Source organism: Hakea prostrata, chromosome 5, assembly GCF_041222555.1.
Source record: "Hakea prostrata isolate BN-2017 chromosome 5, UWA_Hpros_2, whole genome shotgun sequence".
Taxonomy (NCBI): Eukaryota; Viridiplantae; Streptophyta; class Magnoliopsida; order Proteales; family Proteaceae; genus Hakea; species Hakea prostrata.
This window is the reverse complement of record NC_142604.1, coordinates 24,582,641-24,608,110: the sequence shown is the minus strand read 5'-3', so window position 1 is coordinate 24,608,110 and position 25,470 is coordinate 24,582,641.

The window sequence follows — 25,470 nt, the reverse complement described above, 5'->3', positions numbered from 1 at the left end:
TTGGTTACCGGTCTTGAGAGCCCATAAATCCCCATTGCTACCATGGGTCCTTCGGTCTCAACACCCTTCCGAATCGGGTCTGATATAACAGGGACATCCTAGACAAACACCGCTAGACAAGCCCCAGGTATGACAACCAATAATCCGGGAAAGTGTCAAAGGGCACCAGTGGAAATATCCCATACTATTCCACTGATGTCCAAGGACAGAAATGTCAAAAGGACACTTTCCAATCCCAAATCATACTTATTCAATCACATTCCCAATTCAGCCCTAACATACACAACCAATATCTCATCATATAGAAAGATGCATATAAACATGATCGAACGCATATGTAAATGACAAGAATAAGTATTCATCATAACAAAAGTATACGAGAATATGGTACTACTGTACTTGAAGTACTATAGCAGTAATATAATATTAAGAAAATACAATAATGGCAGTGAATCTAAGAAATTTCCAAAATAGAAACTAAGATTCACGCAATATATGTAATTATGGAAACAATTGTCCTTACCTTAAATAGATTCGAAGATATTCCGGAGATCAAAGAAATCAAGTCCAAAGTTAGCAAATCAACCCTAGACAAGCATAGACACAACATTAGGAGAAAAACCTAGAAAATCGGAGGTCAAAAGGATCAAATCGGACGAAAGCATCAACGATGTCTACAGCTGGCTGACTAGCTGGTTGACTAATCCAATCAACTAGGCAGTTGACCAGGTGAACAGTAACCGATGCCAAAATTGAATTTTTTATCCGAAAACCATACTTTCGGGACTCGAAACACTCAGAAATTTGAAAGGAATCTAAGGAACAGTAAACTAAGACTATCTAGCAAAGATTAAGCATCAAACAAGGATCAAAACATGGACTTTCTATTTTGAAAACATACTTTCTATTTGATCAACATCATGGTATTCAATGAAAAACACCATGAATGCAAAGGAGAATGAAGGATCATGTCAAGAGAATCATAATCAAAAGATCAGAGATGAATACTATCATAAACTTAGATCTAATATACTAGAGAAATCAGATTAGAAGAATGATCATGCTTTCATGAAGAAAATCATATAATCATGGCTAGAATCAAGTATGTGAATCATAGCCTTCATAGAATGAATGGAGATTCATTCTAACTTGAAGAAGACTGTAGAAGAGGTGTTTGCAAGGTTGCAATACCTACTTCATAATCACAGTAGCAAGAACAAGATCAAACAAGAGTAAATCAAAGAGAAAACAAGAGATTACTAACCTTGAAGATGAACTAGAGAAGAGAAACTATAGATCTTCAAAGAGTTCTTCATAATCACCAAGGAGAGGCTTTGGAGGAATTTTCCCAAGTCCACAATAGGTTATGGCAGCAAGGTAGACTTAAGAATACGAAGTCTACTTAAATAGAACAGCAAAAGACCTAAAAGCAAGATTTTCTTGGATCTTATAATCAGCTGGTTGACTGGCTTGGTCGACTGGCCAGTTGACCAGGCTAGGTAAGCAAGCCAAGTCAGGGATTTGAAGGCCCAGATCAACTCAAATTCAAGCGGGCTTCTTCCTACATCTCAATTAACAAGTCTAGAATAGAGAAATACCTTCAAATCATGATCAAGAGTGCATTAGGTCCATCAACTAATATCTCCTTCTTCAAGGTGCAGTTTCTTGTCAAACACTGCCAAAGCTTCCAAGTATGGAGCACCATCATCAATGTCCATGGGTTCGGGGTCAAACACCATGTCTTCTACTGAGAGGGCCCATAATTGTCTTCTTCCTTCACTTCGAGTCTTCGGACCTACAAACAACATGGTTTCCGGGTCAAGGTTAGGGCTGGATTTCACAATTAGGAATAACCCTAGAAGAATAGAGGTCAAACAAATCAAGATGGACAGCAAAAATCACTACTGTCAGCTTGGGCAGCCTGCTGGGTCGATTGGCTCAGTCGACCAGGCAGCTGACCCAATGAACAGTACACAGCAGAAATCTAAATTTGATCCAAAACTCATCTTTTGGGATTCAAAACACTCCAAAAATTCAAGGGAAACTCTAGAATACTAATCTAAGATTAACTATCATAGATTAGACACCAACAATGATAATAAACATGGCTTTCGAAATCAATCAAAATAAGGTTTTCATAGAAAACAATCCATGGATTCAATGGAGATGCTAGAGAGAATAAGGATTCACTCTAGATGAATATCGAAATAGATCCAGAGATAAGAACTAACATGAGAATGGATCTAACATGCTAGAGAAATCAAAACAATAAGATTTATCATACATTCATGAAGATATAATATGATCTCTTCTTAGAATCAACTATGTATATCATAGAAGTGTTGGAGTGAATGGGGATTCACTCACAACTACAGAGATTGTGTTTGCAAGGATGCAACACCATCTTCATAATCACAGAGATGAAGAACAATCAATAGAAGATTAGATCAATGAGAGAATGAGAGATTACAATACCTTAATGAGGAAACAAGGATGAAGAACTCGAGAATTTGCAAGTAGATCTTCCACAACACCAAGAGAGCCTTTGAGAGAGGCTTCCCAGGTTCTCCAAAGGTTTTAGAAACAAGAGAGTCTAAATATCACGTAGTCATATTAAATAAAGCATCAAAACCTAAACATAAGATCTTACAGAGATCCTGTCAGTAGTGGGTCGATTGGCCTAGTCGACCCATTAGTCGACCCAGGCTAACAGCAAGCCCAAGTCAAGGTATTCAAGGTCCAAACCTCAATATTTTCAAATGAGCTTCTCCCAACTCATCAAACAACTCACCTATCATGGAGGGATGCCTTCAAACCATGTCCAAATAGGCTTTAAGTCCATCAACCAAGCTCTTCTTCATCAAGGTGCAGTTTCTTCTTCAACTCTGACAAAGTTTCCAAGTATGGAACTCCATCATCAATTTCCATGGGTTCTGGGTCGAACACCATGTCTTCCACTGAGATGGCCCATAGTTGTTGTGAAATCCCACCTAACCATAACCTTGCTGCTGTGCCAAATACATACCTACCATATACATTGTTCGATTTATTCTTTGTCATATGAGTTGCCTAGTTTCGCTTAGTAGAAGTTTACCCCGAAGCTGATCTATTTTCTCTATGATTTCTTCTAGTACCTTCTTTTCCCTTTGATAGGAGGGTGATCTTAGGTCATTCCTATGATTGGTCCTTCTATCCCTGCTGTTCTAGAGTGGATCTCCATACACTCTATAACCTTGTGATTTCCCCCACATGATGATTTTGAAGGAAAATCAAGTGTGATCTTCACGATTTGTTAACCCTTCTATTTATTTCTGATTTCAAAGCATGTTAGATTTGCTTACTTGTTTTCTTACAAAAGACTTATTGTTATTCGTTTCCCGTAGATTTTGAGAGAAGGAAGTCAAGATAAAAGCGATGTATCCCCACCTCCTTAGAAGCCTATTACTCTCCCAATTTTGAGGACGAAATTATTTTAAGGGGGGGGGGGGAGAATGTGAAATCCAGCCCAAACCTAGCCAGGACACCCTATTTGTTTTGGGTAAAGAAAGGCTTGTTTGTGTTTGACCTTGAAGTGGGATCCAAAGTTCAGTTTAGATACGTTTAGAAGACCCTAGAAAGTCAAGCCAAGCCTCTCCCTTAGTGTTGATCCAAGTGTTTGACCCAAAACCCTTGGATATTGTTGATGGTGCTCCATACTTAGAAGCATTGTCAATGTTAGTCTTGAATCTGCAGGCTGAAGAAGGTGAGCTTAGTTGGTGGACCTAACGAGATCCTGTGCATGATCCGAAGGTATTTCTTGAAACTAGACTTCTTGATTGACTTGTAGGAGTAAACCCCATGCAATTTGACCCCGTATAGCCCTCCGAATCCCTGCCCGAAGTTGCTGAACTTGCTTGGTCGACTGGGCCAGTCAACCAAGCCAATCGACCAAAGGAAGCCCAGATTCGAGTAAAAGATGCTTTTTGGATATTCTTTTCTCTTTTTAAGTGAAATCTCAAACCTAGAACCCTATTTTACTCATTGAAACTACTGAGAACAAGGAGGAAGCTTCCCAAGGCACCCTCTTGGTCTTTGTGAAGGATTCTTGCCCCCAATCATTGCAATCATTGCCTCTTGTCTCCATTTGCACATTCAAGGTATGATTCATCACTCTCACTCTCTATTCTACTATTTTCTTTTCTTTTTTCTTTCTGTTACAACCTTGGAGCTGATGCTGCAACCTTGCAACCATCACTCCAAGTGTTCACTCTTTGCTAATCATTGATCTCATTCTATTTCCATTGATGCTATGCTTTCATTTCAATCCTTGCATATGCATTACTTTGATTTTCTTCTTAACTTCATGTGTTCTTATTCTAAACTGAGGTTTATAGTGTGCAATGTCTATGTTCTATGCTAGCATATGATTCTAATCCATTGCCCATCAGTTCCCCTAGCTAATTCATTCAATTCCAATGCAATTTCATTTGATTTCAAGTCATTATATGATTCTTGTCTTTAGAACATAGGGTTTCAATTTGGGGGTTTTCAATTGGGCCATTGGATTAGGCTAATTCTTGTTATGTAGTGTTCTTATACTGTTACAATGAATCCCTCCAAGTTTTGGATCGATCCGAGCCCCGGAAGATCGATTTTAGCCAAAAATCACTATTTGGCTTCGGGCACTATTCACTTGGTCGATTGATTGGTCGACTGAGTCAGTCGACCAAGCCAGTCTGCCAATCAATTGTTGAATTGTGTGCTTCGCCGATTTGATCCGTTCGACTTTCGATTTTCCCGATTTCTTTTCTAATCTTTCATTTATGTTTGTCTAGGGTCTTAATACCATAATTGGATCATTCTTTTGTGGCCTTTGAATTATCATCATCGTGGCTTAAGGTAAGGACGGTTATACCTATATGACATAGACTATGTGATTGCTACATTGATGTTGGCAACTTAGTAGGCTCCGCTTATTGGTTGTACTTAGACATCATATGACTACTGTAGTTACCTTATGACAGTAGCACCATGTTTAATTACATTATCTATCATGTCTATTTCATTATTGTCATTTACTTATATACTTAATCATGTGATGTTATGACGTATCTTTCAAATATGATGATATATCATGTATGTATGATATGATGAACTGAGAATGTGATTGGATAAGTATGATTTGGGATTGGGGAATGTCCTTTTGACATTTTTGTCCTTGGACATCGGAGGGAATAGTGTGAGATGTTTTCCGAAGATGCCCATCGACACTTTCCCAGATTATTGGATGACATACATAGGATTTGTCTAGATGTGTCGTTGTATCAGACCCGAATCGAAAGGGCATTGAGACCGAATGACCCGTTGTAGTAGTATGGCTTGATGGGCGCTCATGACCGGTAACCACTCCGTGAGAGGACATAAATCATACTATGGATACCCAAAAGGGGCCATTTATTGGTAGGGTTGCAAATAGCTAGACTTGGGCTCACGGGAGCTCAAGACCGGTAACCAACCCGTGAGAGGACGTGAGAGCTTCCCATCTACTATTTGTGGATGACTAATAGGGTTGGTGAGTCCGTAATCCGGGACTATGCTGACTCTAGTGTGAAGGATACCGGAAAGGATCGCCCGGGCGAGGAATGGACGTATCTAGATCTGACATGATATGACTAAGTAGATGACTTTCATTGGGCTAGGCTTCACCTTGACATGCGCCACTACTTAGACCAATGGTGGTGTGAGAGAGCGATGACTTAAACCCCAGCCATGGATTGTCCCGAGGGATGCAGGACCCAGTTTCCCGGCTTAAGTGATGGAAACTGACCTAAAGAAGTATGGTGCTATGACTTAAAGCATGTCTATCGTAGAGACCAGCATGTATAGAGTTAGAATCATTCTTGCATCATGTGTTTCATATCATGTTGCATCATGCTATACTTTGTATCATGTATATGTGTTATAGTGGAATAACCTGCCTTGCTGAGTTCTTTGAACTCACTCCTTTTTGCAACATCTTTTGTTAGACTCTACTTTAGGTATTACTACTGTTGACTATGATGGTCAACACTATGAAGACTAAGTTGATGACTCTTACACTACTGATTATGGTGACTACATTGGTGAAGACTAGCAGTCCGAGATTGTTACTTATCTAGAGCAATTCGGCCTTTGCACTTGTGTGCTAGTGATGGGATATCGTCCCATTTTCTTTTTAACCTTTTATTTGATTTGTCGAGACCATAGTTTAGTTTGTCCCCCTTCATTTGGGAACCGGTTGTAACCTTTACTTTTATTTTATCTACTTACCGTTGTTATTGTAGAGTTTGTTTCCACCTCATTCTGCATTTTGTTTATTTATCGTATTGGTATCTTTTTCTGCACTCTGATGTTCTTTTATGATCCTTCTGTGATCCTTCTTGACTTTTATTATTAAATTACTTGAATACTAAGATTTGTTCTTGCTTTTGATTATATTAGTGTGCTAAGTGGATATGATCGTTCCTAAACTTGATCTTTTGGGCTGTGGATCACTCTCCCGAGTAATGCAGGTAGGGTATACCCTGGGTGGATTTTGCAGGATGTGACAGTTGCCTTCTTCCTTCACTCCAGGTCTTCGGACCTACAAACAACAGGGTTTCGAGTTAAGGTTAGGGATGGATTTCACACACGTACTGTTGCAAATGGAAATCCTCGTGCTGCTCTATTGAAGCTGAAAGATTGGCAGGAACTCCCCATATCAAACTGATGGAGAGCTTCTTTAAGTTACAAGTGCCAACTTTCACTAGAGTTTTGAAAGACACTTTGTTTCCGAACAAGTGGTTGTGGTAACTGTAAAATCCAGCTTTTACCTAACTTTGACCCGACCCAGAAATTGTTGTGTTTGTAGGTCTGAAGACCCGAAGTGGTGGTAGGAGGGCCTTATAGACCCTACTAGTTGATGATGTGGTGTTGGAACTCCAGTCTATGGACATTGATGATGCTGCTCCTTCCTTGAGCACATTATCAGTGTTACGTTAGAATCTGCGCACTGATGAAGAGTGAGACAGTTGAGATATCAAACGAACTCCTGTGCACAATCTGAAGGTACTCCCCGAAACTAGACTTCTTTAGTGAACTATAGGAGAAAAGCCCATGCAATTTGACCTTGTATAGCCCTCCAGGTCCACACCTAAAGTTGCTGAACTATTCTGAAAAATTCTGCAGAAACATGTATTGGTCGATACTATTGGTCGATACCATCGACCCAATGTATCGACCAACAGTGTTGCTGAACCAAGGTTTAAAGATTCTCTAGAATATTCTTCATTCTATTTAATCATTCCTCAAGGCTGGAGCCCTATTCCAATGATTGCAACTCCTGAGAACGTGGAAAAGCTTCTCAAGAACTCCTCCTTGGTAATGGTGAAGCATCTTCCCCATTAGTCATTGTCAACTACTCACTTCCACTCTCTTGCTCTACTCTCAAGGTATGACTCTCTCTCCTAGTCACTTTCTCACTCATCTTTACTCTTATTTTACTGTTGGGACCATGGCCAAGGTGCTGCAACCTTGCAAACACCTTGCCATAAGTCTTCTTTACCTATTACATTAATGTTTTCCCCAATCTTGCTATGATTCACTTACCTCTTGATCATTAACTATGCATTTCCATGATTTGTTACTCACCAACTTGCTTTATTTACCAAAACTGAGATAAAGCCTATGATTAACCTAATCTATACCTTGCATATGATCTCAATGTTGCTCCTAAGTGATTCCCTACCTAATCCATTATGTTTTCCCCCAATTTGCATTAAGAAATAACCAATGCCATGATTTCCAACTCTTGAACTTGATATGCCAATTTGGGGATTTCTAAATGGACCATTGGATTATGTTAATTCCTTGATAATTAGTGTCCCTATGTTGTGGTTGAACTGTTCCCCAAGTTTCGTATCGATCCGAGACTCGAAAGACCAAATTTGGGCCAAAACCCAAAAACCTAGCTTGCTGTCCGAGACTCTTTGGGTCGATGCTTGTTGGTCGATACCATCAACCCAATGTATTGACCAACAGAATTGATGTTAGCAACTTTTGCCTAGTTTTGATTCGTTCGATCTCCGATTATTCTAATTTCTTCTCTAATCCTTCATATATGTTTGTTTAGGGTTTTAAGACTAATTGGGCCACTTGCTTGTGATCTTGGACCATCTTCTTCTCCAACTTAAGGTAAGGATAGTTATCGCTATAACTACATAGGATGTGAAATTTTGACTTGGTGTTCCTAACCTAGTGAACATAGTCTCTATTTCATATTCTTATCATGTTAGACTTGTTACATATGTCTTTCAACAGTAGCTTTGTGTTTACATTAGTTTTGTTTCAATGTCTTATTATGATTATCAATTTCAATATATGATAAGTTATGTCAATGTCATGAATAGAATGTTTACTATGATGTGGTATCTTGTGAATTGATATGATGAACTTGGGCATGTGATTGCTTAAGTATAACTTGGGATTGAGAAATACCCTACTAGTACTTCTATCCTTGGACATCGGAGGGAATAGTATGGGATGTTCTCTGAAGATGTCCATCGACGCTTTCCCGGGTTATTGGATGACATACATAGGACTTGTCTAGTGGTGTTTGGCTAGGATGTCCCTATCATATCAGAACCAATTCGGAAGGGCATTGAGACCGAACGACCCGTGGTAGTAGTGTGGATTTGTGGGCACTCAAGACCGGTAACCACTCCGTAAGAGGACATAAATTGCATTGCGGATACCTGAAAGGGGCCATTTATTGGTAGGGTTACAAATGGCTAGACTTGGGCTCACGGGCACTCAAGACCGGTGAAATGATCCATGAGGGGATGTGAGAGCTTCCCGTCTACCATTTGTGGATGACCAATAGGGTTGATGAGTCCGGTGAGTAATATCCGTGACTCTAGTGTGAAGGATACCAGAAAGGATCCCGAGAGGGGAGGAATGGACGTATCTGGAACTGACATGATATGATTAAGTAGATGACTTGCATTGGGTTAGGCTATACCTTGACATGCGCCAATACTTAGACCAAATGGTGATGTGAGAGAGCGGTGACCGGAACCCCAACCATGGATTTGTCCGAGAGGGATGCAGGACCCAATTCCCCCCGGTGATGAGTGACTGAGACTACCTAAAGAAGTATGGTGCTACGGCTTAAAGCATGTCTACCATAGATGACCAGCATACTTAGAGTAGAATCATATTGCATCATATGTCTCATATCATCTGCATTATTTCATTATTGTTATCATGTGGCTTATGTGTTGTGGAATAACTACCTTGCTGAGTTTTTTTGAACTCATTCCTTCTTCTGTTGCAATGTTTTGTTAGATTACTCTACAAGTGATTATTCTGATGGAATGTTCCCCGAGGCGGACCCGGATACCTCATACCACTATCCAGAGGCTAGCTACAATGAAGACTTCGGTTAAGGTACCGAAGAAGATCCTTCGGCGTATCAGGGTTAGCCCTTGGATAGTTTGGGAGCAGCCATGTTGGATCTCTATGGTCTTCACTTTTGAAGAGAACTTATTTATTGTGGAGGAGACTTATGCGTAGCTGCCCACCCCCCTTTCTTTTATGTCAATTAAACTTGGAAGAATTGTAATAACTTTTAATTTATCTTTATAACTTGAGATTTGTAATTATCTAGTTTTGACCTCACTTTCCGCTTGATTGAAGGAGTGGATTCCGCCCACTGCCTTCTTGTTTTTATTTCAGCACTCTGATGATCTTTGGTATCTCATTTCCGAATTCTATTATTATCGATTGTTTAGTTTAATATTGATTGTTAATGATTGTGTCATCGTCGATCTGGATGGTGTGGTCCTTGGACTATGGATTTTCGGGGCTATGGATCACATACCGGGTATGCTAGATAGGGTACTGGCTGGGTGGATGTGACAGTAACTAGAGAAGGCTTTTCGGAATCTGCAATATTCTAATGCTCAGAATTTTGTTTGCTGAACAAGAGCTCCAGCATGAAGCTGATGCTTGGTGGAACTCCACCCGTCCGATTCTTGAAAATCTGCATGTTGGTGGTGTTTCTTGGGAAAAATTTAAAGATGCATTTTGTAGAATTATTTCCCAGAAGCTGTGAAAGATGCGAAGGAAGCCGAGTTCATGGCTCTTGTTCAAGGACCTCTTTCTATGCTAGAATACCAGCAGAAGTTTGAAGAACTCTTCTTCTTTGCCCCTGATTCTATGAGGCCAGACCGAGCTAAGGCAAAGAAATTCTTCAAGGGATTGCAACCTGCAATCAGGGCTTATCTTATTGTTCTTCCTATAAAGAGCTATGCTCAAATTGTGCAAAACTCGAAGAAATTGGAAGAAGCTGAGAAAGAAAGTGCTAGTGTGTAGAGACCGTGGCAGCATAGAAACCCTGGGTTGGTTGATAGATCGGAAAGAAGATTCACTAGACCTACACCCTATCCTACTCCTATTTTTCAGCCTAGGAATATAGGACAGAGTTCAGGATATGCATAGGCCGGACAGCAAAGCCAGTTTAGTGGAAGTAGACAAATGGTGAATGCTCCAGCTGTTAGACCAGTGTATGCAAATCCTAGACCGGTGAATCAGAAGCCTCCGATGGCAATACCTTCAGTTATGCCAAAGGATCTTGTTTGCTTTTTCTGTAAGCAAACCAGACACTTTTCTCATACTTGCCCTCGGAAGATGAATCGAACGCCTACCTGGTAGCAAAGAGGGCTCCAACCCCTCCGTCAGGAAGAGTGTTCAGTATATTTGGTATTGAACAAGATATGAACCATGATGTTGTGACGGGTACATTACTTGTCAAACCCAGCCCTATCCTAACCCTGACCCTGACCCGGATCCCTTGATGTATATAGGTCGAAAGACCCGGAGTGGTGGAAGAAGAGACTTGTGGGCCCTCGTAGTTGAAGACTTGGTGTATGATTCGGAGCCCATGGATTTTGAAAGTGAAGCCCCTTCTTGGATACACTGTCAATGTTCAGTGAGAAACTGCACCTAGAAGAGGGGAAGCTTATTTGAAGTGTTTGATGCACTTCCGGTCTTGTTTCGAAGGTATTTCTCTACTCTAGACCTTTTTATTGACTTGTAGGAGAAAACCCAACTCAATCCAGACCCGTATAGCCTTTCATTTCCCTAATTCAAGGTTGTTGTACATGCTTGGTCGACTGATTGGTCAACTGGGCCCGTCGACCAAAGCTAGTCAACCAAAGGTTGTACAAATCTGAGAAAAAGATGCTTTTTGGATATTCCTCTCTCTATTAAAGTGTTTCTCGTGTTTTTAACCCTATTCCACATTTCTAACTTGCTGAGAACGTGAGAAGAGCTTCCCAAAGCACCTCCTTGGTAGTGGTGAAGATTATTCCCTTCCAATCATTGCCAATCATTGATTCTTGTCTCCATTAACACCTACAATGTATGATTCATCACTCTCACTCTCTATTCTACTATTTTCTTTTCTTTTCTTGCTGTTGCAACCTTGGAGTTGATGCTGCAACCTTGCAACCATCACTTCAAGTGTTCACTCTTAGCTAATCATTGATCTCATTCCATTTCCATTGATGCTATGCTCTCATTTCAATCATTGCATATGCATTCCTTTGATTCTCTTCTTAACTTCATGCATTCTTGTCCTAAACTGAGGTATATAGTGTTCTATGTCTATGTTTATTGCTAGCATATGATTCTAATCCAATTCCTATTAGTTCCCCTAGCTAATTCATTCATTTCCAATGCAATTTCATTTGATTTCAATTCATGCTATGATTCTTGCACTTAGAACATAGGATTTCAATTTGGGGATTTCTAATTAGACCTTTAGATTGTGTTAATTACTTGATTAGTAGTGTCCTTATACTGTTACAATGAATCCCTCCAAGTTTCGGATCGATCCGAGCCCCGGAAGATCGATTTTGGGCCAAAAATCACTATTTGGCCTCGGCACTATTCACTTGGTCGACTGGGTCAGTCGACCAATCAGTCAACCAATTGATTGTTGAATTGTGTACTTTTCTGATTTGATTCGTTCGACCTCCGATTTTCCCGATTTTTTTTCTAATTTTTCATTTATGTTTGTCTAGGGTTTTAATACCATATTTGGATCATTCTTTTGTGGCCTTTGGATTATCATCATCGCGGCTTAAGGTAAGGATGGTTATACCCATATGACATAGACTATGTGATTATTACACTGATGTTGGCAACTTAGTAGGCTCCGCTTATTGGTTGTACTTAGACATCATATGACTACTGTAGTTACCTTATGACAGTAGCACCATGTTTAATTACTTTACCTATCATGTCTATTTCATTATTGTCATTTACTTATATACTTAATCATGTGATGTTATGACGTATCTTTCAAATATGATGATATATCATGTATGTATGATATGATGAACTGAGAATGTGATTGGATAAGTATGATTTGGGATTGGGGAATGTCCTTTTGACATTTCTGTCCTTGGACATCGGAGGGAATAGTATGGGATGTTCTCCGAAGATGCCCATCGACGCTTTCCCGAATTATTGGATGACAAACATAGGACTTGTCTAGATGTGTTGGCTAGGACATCCCCGTTGTATCAGACCCGAATCGGAAGGGCATTGAGACCGAACGACCCGTGGTAGTAGTATGGTTTGATGGGGGCTCAAGACCGATAACCACCCCGTGAGAGGACATAAATCATACTACGGATACCCGAAAGGGGCCATTTATTGGTAGGGTTGCAAATAGCTAGACTTGGGCTCACGGGCGCTCAAGACCGGTAACCAACCCGTGAGAGGACGTGAGAGCTTCCCGTCTACTATTTGTGGATGACTAATAGGGTTGGTGAGTCCATAGTCCGGGACTATGTTGACTCTAGTTTGAAGGATACCGAAAAGGATCACCCGGGGCGAGGAATGGATGTATCTGGATCTGACATGATATAACTAAGTAGATGACTTGCATTGGGCTAAGCTTCACCTTGACATGCGCCACTACTTAGACCAATGGTGATGTGAGAGAGCGGTGACTTAAACCCAAGCCATGGATTGTTCCAAGGGATGCAGGACCCAGTTCCCCCGGCTTGAGTGATGGAGACCTACCCAAAGAAGTATGGTGCTATGACTTAAAGCATGTCTACCATAGAGACTAGCATATGTAGAGTTAGTATCATACTTGTATCATGTGTTTCATATCATCTTGCATCATGTTATGACTTGTAACATGTGGTTTATGTATTATGGATTAACTACCTTGCTGAGTTCTTTTGAACTCATTCCTTTTTGTGCAATTGTTTTGTTAAACTTCTCTGCAAGTACCAAAGAAGCCGATGGCTCATACTTCAAGGCAGACCAGGATCCCGCATACTACGCTGAAGGTCTTCGCCATTATGAAAGTTACTGTGAAGGTGCCGAGGGTGATTACCCTCCGTACCAAGATTAGCCGGACCTTGGTGTGGGAGAGGCCTTGTTTAGTTTCCTTCATGTACACCTATGAGGACATCCTGTACAAGACTGAGGAGACCTTAGCTTAGGCCTTTTTATTGTTATTATTTGGAACTCAGATCTGTAACTTAACTTTCATTGATATTGTCACATCCCACCCTAAATCCACCAAGGGGGTACCCTATCTGGATTACCCGGGGGAGTGAATTACGGTCCCACCGATCAAGTTTAGGAACGATCATAGTCACTTAGCACAATAAGATAATCAAAAGCAAGAACAATTCTTTGTATTCAAATAATTTAATAATAAAAGTCAATAAAGGATCACAAGAAACATCAGAGTGCGGAAATGATACAATTAGGACAAATAGTCAAAGTGTGCAAAGGAGGGGGAAACCCACCCTATAATAATAGCGGAAAGTAGATCGACTAAAATAAGGATTTACAATCGATTCCCAAAGTGACAAGGGAACAAACTAAACTACGGTCTCAACGAATAAAAACAAAAGACTAAAAAGGGAATGAGACGATATCCCATCCCTAACACCTAAGTGCAAAACTGAGCTGCTCCAGATAAGTCCCAATCTCAGACTACTAGTCTTTACCAACTTGTACACCATGACCAGAGGGTTACGAGTCATCAACTTGGTATTCAGAGTGTTGATTGTCAAAGTCGACAGAAGAAGTACCTGCAATAGAGTCTAACAAAGATGTTGCAAAAAGGAATGAGTTCAAAAGAACTCAGCAAGGCAGTTATTCCATAAAACATAGGCCATATGATACAAACCATAACATGATGCAATATGATATGAAACACATGATGCAAGTATGATTCTAACTCTATGAATGCTAGTCTCTAAGGTAGACATGCTTTAAGTCATAGCACCATACTTCTTTAGATAAGTCTCAGTCACTCAATCACCGGGGGGAATTGGGTCCTGCATCCCTCTCGGACAAATCCATGGTTGGGGTTTCGGTCACCGCTCTCTCACATCACCATTTGGTCTAAGTATTGGCGCATGTCACGGTAAAGCCTAGCCCAATGCAAGTCATCTACTTAGTCATATCATGCCAGATCCAGATACGTCCATTCCTCCCATCCCGGGATCCTTTCCGGTATCCTTCACAGTAGAGTCATGGATATTACCCACCAGACTCAACAACCCTATTGGTCATCCACAAATAGTAGACGGGAAGCTCTCACGTCCCCTCGCGGATATGACCCACCAATCCTTGAGCGCCCGTGAGCCCAAGTCTGTAAAACCCAGCCCTAACCTTGACCCGGAAACCTTGTTATTTGTAGGTCCAGTGACCCGAAGTAAAGTAAGAAGTCAGCTTTGGGCCATCCCAATGGAGGACTTGGTGTCTGTCTGGCTTTGAATCCATGAGAGTTGATGATGAGGTTCTATTTATGGAAACTGAATCTTGATGAAGATCGGATTAGTTGATGGACTTGGAGTGCTCTCTATCATGGTTTGAAGGCATTTCTACCTATCAGGTAAGTCACTTGATATGTGTGCAAAACCCCTTTAGGATTGGATTTGATCTGGGTCTTCAATTCCCTGTTTAGGAGTTGCTAAACTGATTGGTCGACTGGACCAGTCGACCAATCCACTTGACCAATGGGTTCTGTCTTTGGCAATTAGGTCTTGCTTGCTCTATTTAAGTCCAATCTCGAGTCTACTTCGTATTTTCTGCCTCCAAACTCTTTGGAACGAACCAAAGACCTCTGCAAGTCATCTCCCTTGCATCCTTGGTGTTTTTCTTGACGGATCTTCGTCAAAACTCTTCCTCTTGCATCAAAGGTATGTCTACACTCTCTTCTTCTCCTCCATCTCTGTTTTTCTTTCCTTTTTGAGTTGAGACAGTAGAGGAGATGCTGCATTCTCTATTGCAAACATCTCTGGACTTGTCTCTCATGATCTTCCTAAGGATTAATGGCTAATGCAATGATCTTAACCATGATCATTGCAAGCTTTTGAAGGAATCATGATCAAATCATGATCTTGTCTTTGTTCATCTTTTGATTTGAATTCTGATCTTCTTAGATCTACTATATTGATCATGTTAGTAGTCAATTGCTGTGTTTTCTTTTCATGATCCATGATCTATCAATCTCTAGTTGTTTCTCTTCTACCATACCATGCTTTCTTCATGAATCATGATAGTTACATCTATGGTAGGTTTTGTTTCCTTATTTAGATTTATGCTCTTAGGTCTATTTTCTTGAAGATCTAAGTATGCCTTCCATGATATCTTTATCTGAATCAATGATTCATTCTCTTATTGTTCTTGTCTATGATTTCTATCTTGAATTCTTCAAGAACCATGATTGATCTAATTATGGTAACTATTGTTTCCTAATTTGTATCTTGAAGACTTGATTCGATTAGTGTTTTGAGGTCCCCTATATGTTAGGATACTACTAATGTAGTTTACCCCTTGATTAGTACCCTTTTGAACCACCAAATTCGGATCTTATATCTTAAAACTCTGATTTTGTAGGCTATTGTCTTCATTGGTCGACTGATTGGTCGACTGGGGTAGTAGACCAATCCAATCGACCAATGAGTACAGCAACTCCAGATTTGGTCTGTTTTGGATGTTTTGGTATCTTTTCTGTTAGGGATCTTTCCTAATATGTTGTATACACTTGTTTAGGACCTTCTTCTCAAGTTTGTCAAGATCTTACTTGATTTCTTAGGATTCCTTTGCAAGTTATAAAAGGTAAGGATGGTTACTTCTTTAACAACATAAATTGCATATCTTAGTTTCTATATTTGAATCTTGTTAATTTATTTCTTTAATTAGATTCTTATAATGTTATACTACTGTGGTACTGTCTTGATATCAGTAGCATTACTTATTTATATTGAATTGACTCATGTATGATTTACTTACCAGTTATATACAAGTTGATTGTAATTATTGATTTCTTTCCATATATGAAGTTACCATATATGTGATGTTATGAATTGATGCTTGTGTATGCTTAAGTATGGTTTGGAAAGGAGAGGTGTCCTTTTGACACTTCTGTCCTTGGACTACTACGGGAATATTATGGGATGTTTCCAGAGATGCCCTCTGGACACCTTCCTAAACTATTGGATGACATATCTAGGACTGTCTAGTAGTGTTTGGCTAGGATGTCCCGTTATGTCAGACCCTAATCGGAGGGGTATTGAAACCGAACGACCCGTGGTAGCAATGGGGATTCATGGGCGCTCAAGACCGGTAACCAACCCGTGAGAGGACAGGAATCACATTGTGGGGGCCATTTATTGGTAGGGTTGCATATGGATAGACTTGGGCTCACGGGCGCTCAAGACCGGTAACCAACCCGTGAGAGGACGTGAGAGCTTCCCGTTTACCATATGTGGATAACCAGTAGGGTTGATGAGTCCGTAGTCAGGGACTATGAGGACTCTAGTGTGAAGGATACCGGAAAGGATCGTCAGGGACGAGGAATGGACGTATTTGCATCTGACTTGATGTAACTAAGTAGAAGACTTGCATTTGGCTAGGCTTTACCCTGACATGCGCCAGTACTTAGACCAATGGTGATGTGAGAAAGTGGTGACATAACCCCCAGCCATGGAATGTCCCGAGGGATGCCGGACCCACTACCAAAAGGCATTGTGTGATTGACCTACCCAAAGAAGTATGGTGCTATGACTTAAAGCATGTCTGCCAATAGAGACCAGCATACATAGAGTTAGATTCATACATTCATTGTTTGTCTCATACCATATTGCATTTATGTTTGTTTTGTAATCCTGCCATTTATGTTATTATGGATTTAACTGCCTTACTGAGTTTCTTTGAAACTCATTCCTTTATTGTACAATGTTTGTTAGACTATTCTACAGGTTTTGAATATCATGACTGCTCGTATGAAGAAGCGCAAGGAGAAGAGGCATATCTCCAGGAAGGTGATTGCGGTTACGACAATTACACTGAAGATCCCGCGAGTGGTTATGCTCCGTACGATGCTTAGTCCGACCATAGAGTGGAAGCGCCCTTGTGCCATTTATGAGATTTATACTTATAGGGATATTGTCTATAAGATTGAGAACAATTTAGTTACCTATTGTACCTGCTATTGGGATTAGATTCTATCCTGTTTCTTCTATTTTAGAACTACTTTTCCGCTGGTTGTAGAGTGGGATTTCGCCTCACTTTACTTATCTGTTTTAGACACTCTGATTATATTTAGTACTCTGATTTATATATGATTCATTCTTTCCTTATTTGGATCTATGGTTTATCTTTCGCACTTCGATTATTATTGTTCATGATTATGTTATTGTTTATGTGGGAGGTTGATTACTCGATACCTGATCTTCGGGCTGTGGATCACACTCTCGGGTATGCCAGATAGGGTACCGGCTGGGAGGATGTGACAAAGTCTATCCATTTGCAACCCTACCAATAAATGGCTCCCACAATGAGTGCCCACAAATCCCCACTGCTACCACGGGTCGTTCAGTCTCAATGCCCTTCCGATTCGGGTCTGATACGATAGGGACATCCTAGCCTAACAACTAGACAATCCTTTGTATGTCATCCAATAACCTGGGAAAGTGTCGATAGGCATCTTTGGAGAACATCCCATACTATTCCCTCTGATGCCCAAGGACAGAAGCGTCAATAGGACACTCCCCAATCCCAAGTTATACCTAAGCAATCACATACTCAAGTCCATCATATCACATACATTTGATACATCATCATGATAGAAGTTAAATCATAACATCAAAGTGATCCATCATATATACAAGTAGCTAGAATAATAAATCATTATAACAAGAGTATATGAAATCACAATACTACTGTTCTAAAACATGTATAACAGTCCTATGATATTCAAAAGCAATTAAGAAGCTATGTTCACTAATTTATGAGCATCAAGACATAAGCACATAGCCTATGTATTTATGGCGATAACCATCCTTACCTTAAGTTGCGATGATGATAATCCAACAATCTCAGAAGAATGATCCAAAGATGGTAATAAGACCCTAGACAAACATAAATGAAAGGTTAGAAAAGAAATTGGGAAAATCGGAGGTTGAACAGGTCAAAACGGAGCAAGGTTGCTGTCAGTAGCATGTTTGGTCAATGCACTTTGGTTGATGGCATCAACCAAAGACCATTGACCAAACGTGGTTTCGGACAACAAGTTGGATTTTGATGATTTGGTCCGAAATTGGTCTTCCCAGGCTCGGATTGATCCAAAACTTGGAGGGATGATTAATAACAATGTAAGAACACTACCTAGCAAGTATTATCACAATCCAATGGTCCAAATGAAAACCCCCAAATTGAGGTCCTATGTTCTAAAGACAAGAATCCTAGCATTCATGAGAAATCGATGTAATTGAAAGGGAAGCTAAAGAATTAGTTGGGGAATAGGTTAGGAACAAGATTACAATCATTTGCAAGCCAGAGATTAGACTAATCATACTCCACATCTCAGTCTAGTATAAAAAATCAAGTTGCTAAGCAAGGAATCATGGTAATGCATATGCAAGGATCAAGATGCAAGTGAGACATAGCAAGAATGGAGGAAAATCAATGTAAATGGGAAGAGACATTCATGGCAAGGTGTTTGCAAGGTTGCAGCACCTTGGCCATGGTCTCATCAGTAAAAAGAAGAAGAGAAATGGGTAGGATAGAGAGCAAGAGAGAAAATCATACCTTAGAAGATGATAGTTGGAGAAGAGAGACAATGATTGCAATGATTGGGGGCAAGAATCCTTCACAAACACCAAGAGAGTGCCTTGGGAAGCTCCACTCTCGTTCTCAGTGGTCTAAATGAGTGTAATAGGGCTCAAAACACGAGGCTAGCTTAAATAGGTAAGAGAATATTCCAACAGCATCTTTTACTCGAATCTGGGCAACTTTGGTCGATGCTCTTTGGTTGATGGCATCGACCAAAGAGGATCGACCAAAACAAGTTTCAGCAGGAAATCCAGAAATAGTTCAACAACTTCGGACAATGATTCGGAAGGCTATACGGGGTCAAATTGAGTGGGGTGTTCAACTACAAGTCCATCGAGAAGTCTAGTTTCTAGAAATACCTTCGAATTGAGAACGGGAGTCCATTAGGTACGTCAACTAATTCACCCCTCTTTGGTGCGCAGATTTTCACTAAACACTGACAATGTACCCAAGTAAGGGGTATCATCGTCAATGTCCATGGGTTTCGGGTCAAACACCATGTCTTTCGTAAAGAGGGCCCACAAGGACTTCTTCCTTCACTTTGGGACATTGGATCTACTCTAAGGAAAAGGTCAGACATAACCTCCTAAGGCTTTCAAAGATAAAAACACTGAAATCACGGTCTAATATTAAGGTCTAACATCAAACAAGTCTTTCTTTATCTCAAAGCAATTAGGGTGTCCTGGTTAGGTTTGGCTGGATTTTACAGATATACTCTTAGATGTTGGTTTTGTATCTAACTTTGTTTGACTACTTTTCCGCTGCCACTGAGGGAGTGACTTCCGCTCACTCTCTCTCTTTTGGATTATATTTATACATTGGTATCATCTTTATTCCGCACTCTAATTATTTGTTCTTATCTTATTCATGATTACCTTTATTATATGCTTTTACCTTGATTATTATTGTTCATGATTGTGTTATCACGTATGTGGGAGGCATGGTTGCTTGATACTTGATCTTCGGAACTGTGGATCACATACCCGGGTATGCCTAGCAGGGTACCAGCTGGGTGGATGTGACATTACTAGTCGATTATATACCTGCATTTGTATTATTTGATACGGGTGCATCTTATTCGTTCATCTCATCTGCATTTGTTAGAAAGACTAGCATGACACCCAAGAACTTATCTAGTTATTTGATTATTAGCACCCCTACTAGATCTATTGTGAAACTAGATAAAGCATTAGAAGAATGTCCTGTTTTTGTTTGTGGGAAGAATCTGAAAGCCAATTTAGTGCTCCTTGATATTAAGGACTTTGATATTATTTTGGGAATAGATTGGTCGACAACCCATAAATATGTGATTCTTTGTTCTTCAAGAAATATCCAATTTCAGATTGGTGGAAATTCAATTTTTGAATTTCAAGGTGAGAAAGGAAGAGTTAGTAAGAAGTCTTTGACTACATTGATGCAAGTCTGTGCATTAGTGGAAAATGCTTCATCTGGAAGCAAGGTCAAGGAAGAGAAGAAGCTCGAGGAAGGTAAGATAGTTTGTGACTTCATGGATGTTTTTCCAAAGGATTTGTCAGGATTGCCTCCTAATAGAGATTTGGAGTCTTCGATCGAGTTAATTCCAGGAGCCACTCAGGTATCTAAAGCCTCGTATAGAATAGCACCTACTAAACTGAAAGAACTACAGAACCAGCTGAATGAGCTCTTAAACAAAGGTTTTATACAGCCAAATGTATCACCTTGGGGAGCTCCGGTTCTTTTTGTGAAGAAGAAAGACGATAGCATGCGTCTATGCATTGATTACTAGGAGTTGAACAAGTTGACCATAAAGAATAGATACCCGTTTCCTAGGATTGATGATCTTTTCGATCAACTGAAAGGTGCAGCCATGTTCCTGAAGATCGATCTGAGAGTTGGATATCACCAGCTTAAGGTGAAGTCTAGTGACATTTTCAAGACAGCCTTCAGAACGAGATATGGTCACTATGAGTTTAGAGTTATGCCCTTTGGTTTCACTAATGCTCCTACTGTTTCTATGGATCTTATGATTCGAGTTTTTCATGTTGTGCGATGAGCACATTTATGTGTGAAATCTTAGGGCATAAAGCATGCATTTTACACATTTAGAGTGGAGCTACCTTTGGTTTTATGTTGTTTTTGCAAATTTTAGGACTTTTCAAGATTTAAGCAAATATTTGGAGTTTTGGGTATGAATCATGCAATTTTACACGTCAAGAGATCCATTCAAATTCTCAAATGCGAAAATGGGCCTAATTTGGAGCATGATGGGCTAGAGATGTGATTATGGACCAACTCCAAAATAGTGAAAAGATAAAGAAGGCAAATTTGATCTACGACTGAGATTATAAATTATCAATCAAATCTACAGAGATATTATTGAGAGAGTCCAAATGGAGAAAAGAGTCCTTGCGTACTTCAATATCTTATTTCCTATTTGGGATTTGATTAGAGAAAGAAAAAGAGGAAAAAGAATTATATTCAGATAAGGAAGAAGGAGAAATCCCGTTTTTGAATGTCTCTGTTCAATTTCGATCAAGCCCTTCATTAAATGATCATCCGGTGTCCGATCGAGCTGATTTTTAGAGGAGAGCTTCAAGACTTCTTGATCCTCAAATCCAACGGTGGAATTGTGCATTTGATCTCTCTAAGCCAGTCCTATTAGTACGCCAAAACCCTAATTGGTTGAGTCGGAGGAACTCTGAGTTTGATTCAAATTCTATCAAGATTCATATCCCATGTAAACTGTATAAAAGGAGAGCATACTCCATCAAGGGTAAGGGTGTCAATTGCGTACTTAAACCGTTTAACCATACCGAACCGCGCCGTCTAAAACCACACCGTACCGTACCGTTCAAAATTTGGTACGGTACGTACTGAAACCGAATTTCTTCGGTACGGTTCCGGTTTTAGGTACTCATACCGTCAGTACGTACCGAATTAATAGGTATAAATTGTAATTTTACAATTAAAACACTTAACCTTTTCCCTATCCCTAATTCCCTATTTCAGTTTTTCGTTTCATCATTCACTTCTCTTCTTAGATTTACTTGTTTTGTCTCTATTAATTAGTTTTATTTGCTTTATCTCTGTTAATTTCAAATTATACCGATTGGTTGATCACAATTTCATTAGGATATTAATGAACTAATAACAAAAGTGGCATAAGTTCATTCGTACCAAAATTGTACCGCACTAGATACCGTGTTTAAACCGTTTTCCCGTACCGATTTAATACCGAAACCGTACCAAACCATTTTTGTAAATACCGAATTTAAACGGTACGGTACGGTTCTGGTTTTTAGGATTCAAAGTTGGTACCGCACCGAAACCGTACCGATTGACACCCTTAATCAAGGGAGAACGTGGTTTAGAGCTTAGTAGAAGCACTCTTTCTTTTCTCTTTAGTTTATTTAGGCTTTCTCTAGTTTTCTTTGCTTGCTTTTGTTAGATTCTAATTTCTAGATTGAATGTTTAGGTTTAATTTTTCTATGTAATGTAATGCAATTTCAAGTTCAAGTTTCAAGTTTCAAGATTCGTTTTTCTCTGGGTCTAGCAATTGCAGATCTAGATCATTCTAGAGAACTGGTTGTTAGGGTTGGTTGAGATTCGAATCGTTTGTTCAGATTCTTTTTTATTGTTTGAAGTTCAAAGATGCAAGTAAGTAACATTCTTCAATAATCTTCTCCCCCCCTCCATTCCTGCTTCTACTTACCCCTCAATATTATTAATTTAGGGTTTACTTTCAGCATTTATTTATTGTTCTCCCTTCCCCTGGGTCCTTGATCAGAGATGCCTACAGTCGTGCCTCTCTTTGGTTAACATTTCCCTTTCCTTTTATCACTCTGTTATTTGCTTTCTGCAATTTCTTTTTCAGCATTTACTTATTGTTCTCCCTTCCCTTTGGTCCTTGATCAGAGATGCCTACAGTCGTGCCTCTCTTCGGTTAGGTTTTCCCTTTCCTTTTATTACTTTGTTATTTACTTTTTTGCAATTTACTTTCAACATTTATTTATTGTTCTCCCTTCCCCTGGGTCCTTGATCAGAGATGCCTACGGTCGTGCCTCTCTTTGGTTAGGGTTCCCCTTTCCTTTTATCACTCTGTTATTTACTCTCTACAATTTCTTTTTCTCTATTATCCGTTCCCCCGATCAGTGGACTGTAAGCTACGGCAAAGGGTCCACGGTCAAAGTCATTATAACTATACTCCCCTTCCCTAGATCCAGAGCTGACACTCAGATCACTTCCCTTTTTATTTTTATTTATTTATTATTTGCATGTTTTTCTGCCTTTATTAATTATGCGTTGGTTATGTTTGCTTTATTTTTCGTCTCAATTTGATCGCATTAGATGTATGGATTTGGACCATTTGTTTAGTTTAATTAAGTAATTAACAACTTGAATCATTGCACTCTCACATTATCATTAAGAAGTTAATTCTAAAGTGGCATATCTCCTTGAGATTGACCTGTTAACTACACGATACCGTGCGTTTGCGATTACTTTTAATTTCACAAACAAGTTTTTAGCGCCATTGCCGGGGAGGTATTAGTCCACTTTATTTTTCTTATTCTTAGGTAAATCGAAGTGAAAAAAAAAATTCAAAGATATTACTCTTAACTTGAGTAGAAACAAAAACGTATAGTAGTCCCCACTCTACTGTAGAATCCCTAGGATTCGATTGTAGATGGCTCCGAAAATATACCGATTCCCTTGCTGTCAAACCTATACAGCGCTCAGCTATACGACAACCTTACGGCTTTGGAATCATTGTTTCAATCTTTGTGGTGGGAAATTCACTACTTTCTTCTTTTTTTTTCTTCTTTTTTTTTGTTATTTTGTTTTCTTCTTTAGGTACTTTATTATAAAAAATTTTAAAAAATTAAAATAAAATAAAAAATATATATATATAAAAAAAAAAACTCATTCTCTCATAAGAGCCTTTAATTGCATTAGGTGGTTAGTGCATGCGTGTCTGGACTCGTGATTCCACAAATAGAATTGTTCGAGTGTCTACCTTGACCATGGAAGACCTACCTCCACCTCCTCCACCTAAGAGTTAGAGATAGATTTTATCCAACTCGATCTGCACAACCCTCCTGTATAAGTTTACCTGATGTGAGGGATAATAATTTTGAACTTAAATCTCATTACCTGTCTATGTTACCCCAATTTCATGGGTTACTTGATCAAGATGCATATTTATTCCTTAGGGAGTTTGAGGAGGTTTGTGTTCTTATGAAGGTACAACAACTTTCTGATGATGCCATAAGACTATGGTTTATTACATTTGCATTAAAGGACTAAGCCAAAAAGTGGCTTTATAGCTTACCTTGGGATAGCATTACCACATGGGAACAATTCACTGTCCTATTCTTGAAGAAATTCTTTCCTTTTTCCAAGACAAATAAAATAAGAAATGACATTTTTCAATTTTGTCAGAAACCCAATGAGTCCTTTGCTAAGGTAATAGAGAGGTTCCAAAGCCTTCTCCAAGAATGCCCTCACCACGGTATAGAATTATGGCATTTATGCCAAATAATTTATGAGGGTATCGATTATCAAACAAAGCAACTTTTGGAATCTATGCTACCATAGAGACTAGCATATATAGAGTTAGAATCATATTTGCATCATCTGTTTCATATCATCTTACATCATGTTATGTTTTGTATCATGTATCTGTGTTATTATGGAATAACTGCCTTGCTGAGTTCTTTCGAACTCATTCCTTTCTGTGCAATTGTTTTGTTAGATTATTCTACAGGTATGGAAGGTTTTGATGGCGCCTACATCGAGACGAACCCCGATGAGGCATACTACCCTCAGGGTACTAGCTACCATGAAGATTACTATGAAGATCCTGAGTGTAACAACCCCCATATTTCTAACCCGAGATCCGTATTTCAGGTCCGAGAACCCGAAGGTCTAGTCGGGTGAACTTGTGGAGTGTCCGGATTGAAGCCCATGATCCATACCCTGGACCCATGGATCTGGATCATTTATCTAAAGAGCCTACCTTGGTTGGATTTTGGAATTCTGGAAGTCAAGTGTTGTTCAGAGATGTCTGGAATGAAGGTAAGATCTCCCCCATCTCTTCTTTAGGGCTAGGTTGGCCTTGGGTATCAACCCCCTAGCAAAAGCACCCTTGTATGGCAAATTACATGGGGGCGGTTGCTAGTGGCGGTCAATCAAACCAAGCGACCGCCCGGTCTGTTTTCAGGAATTTTGCCCTATTTTGCCCCCTAACTTCTATAAAAGGCAACCCTCATCTAATTAACGAATACTTTATTCGTGGTTGCTTATTTGGGAGGTTAGACGGCTGCGGGTAAGATC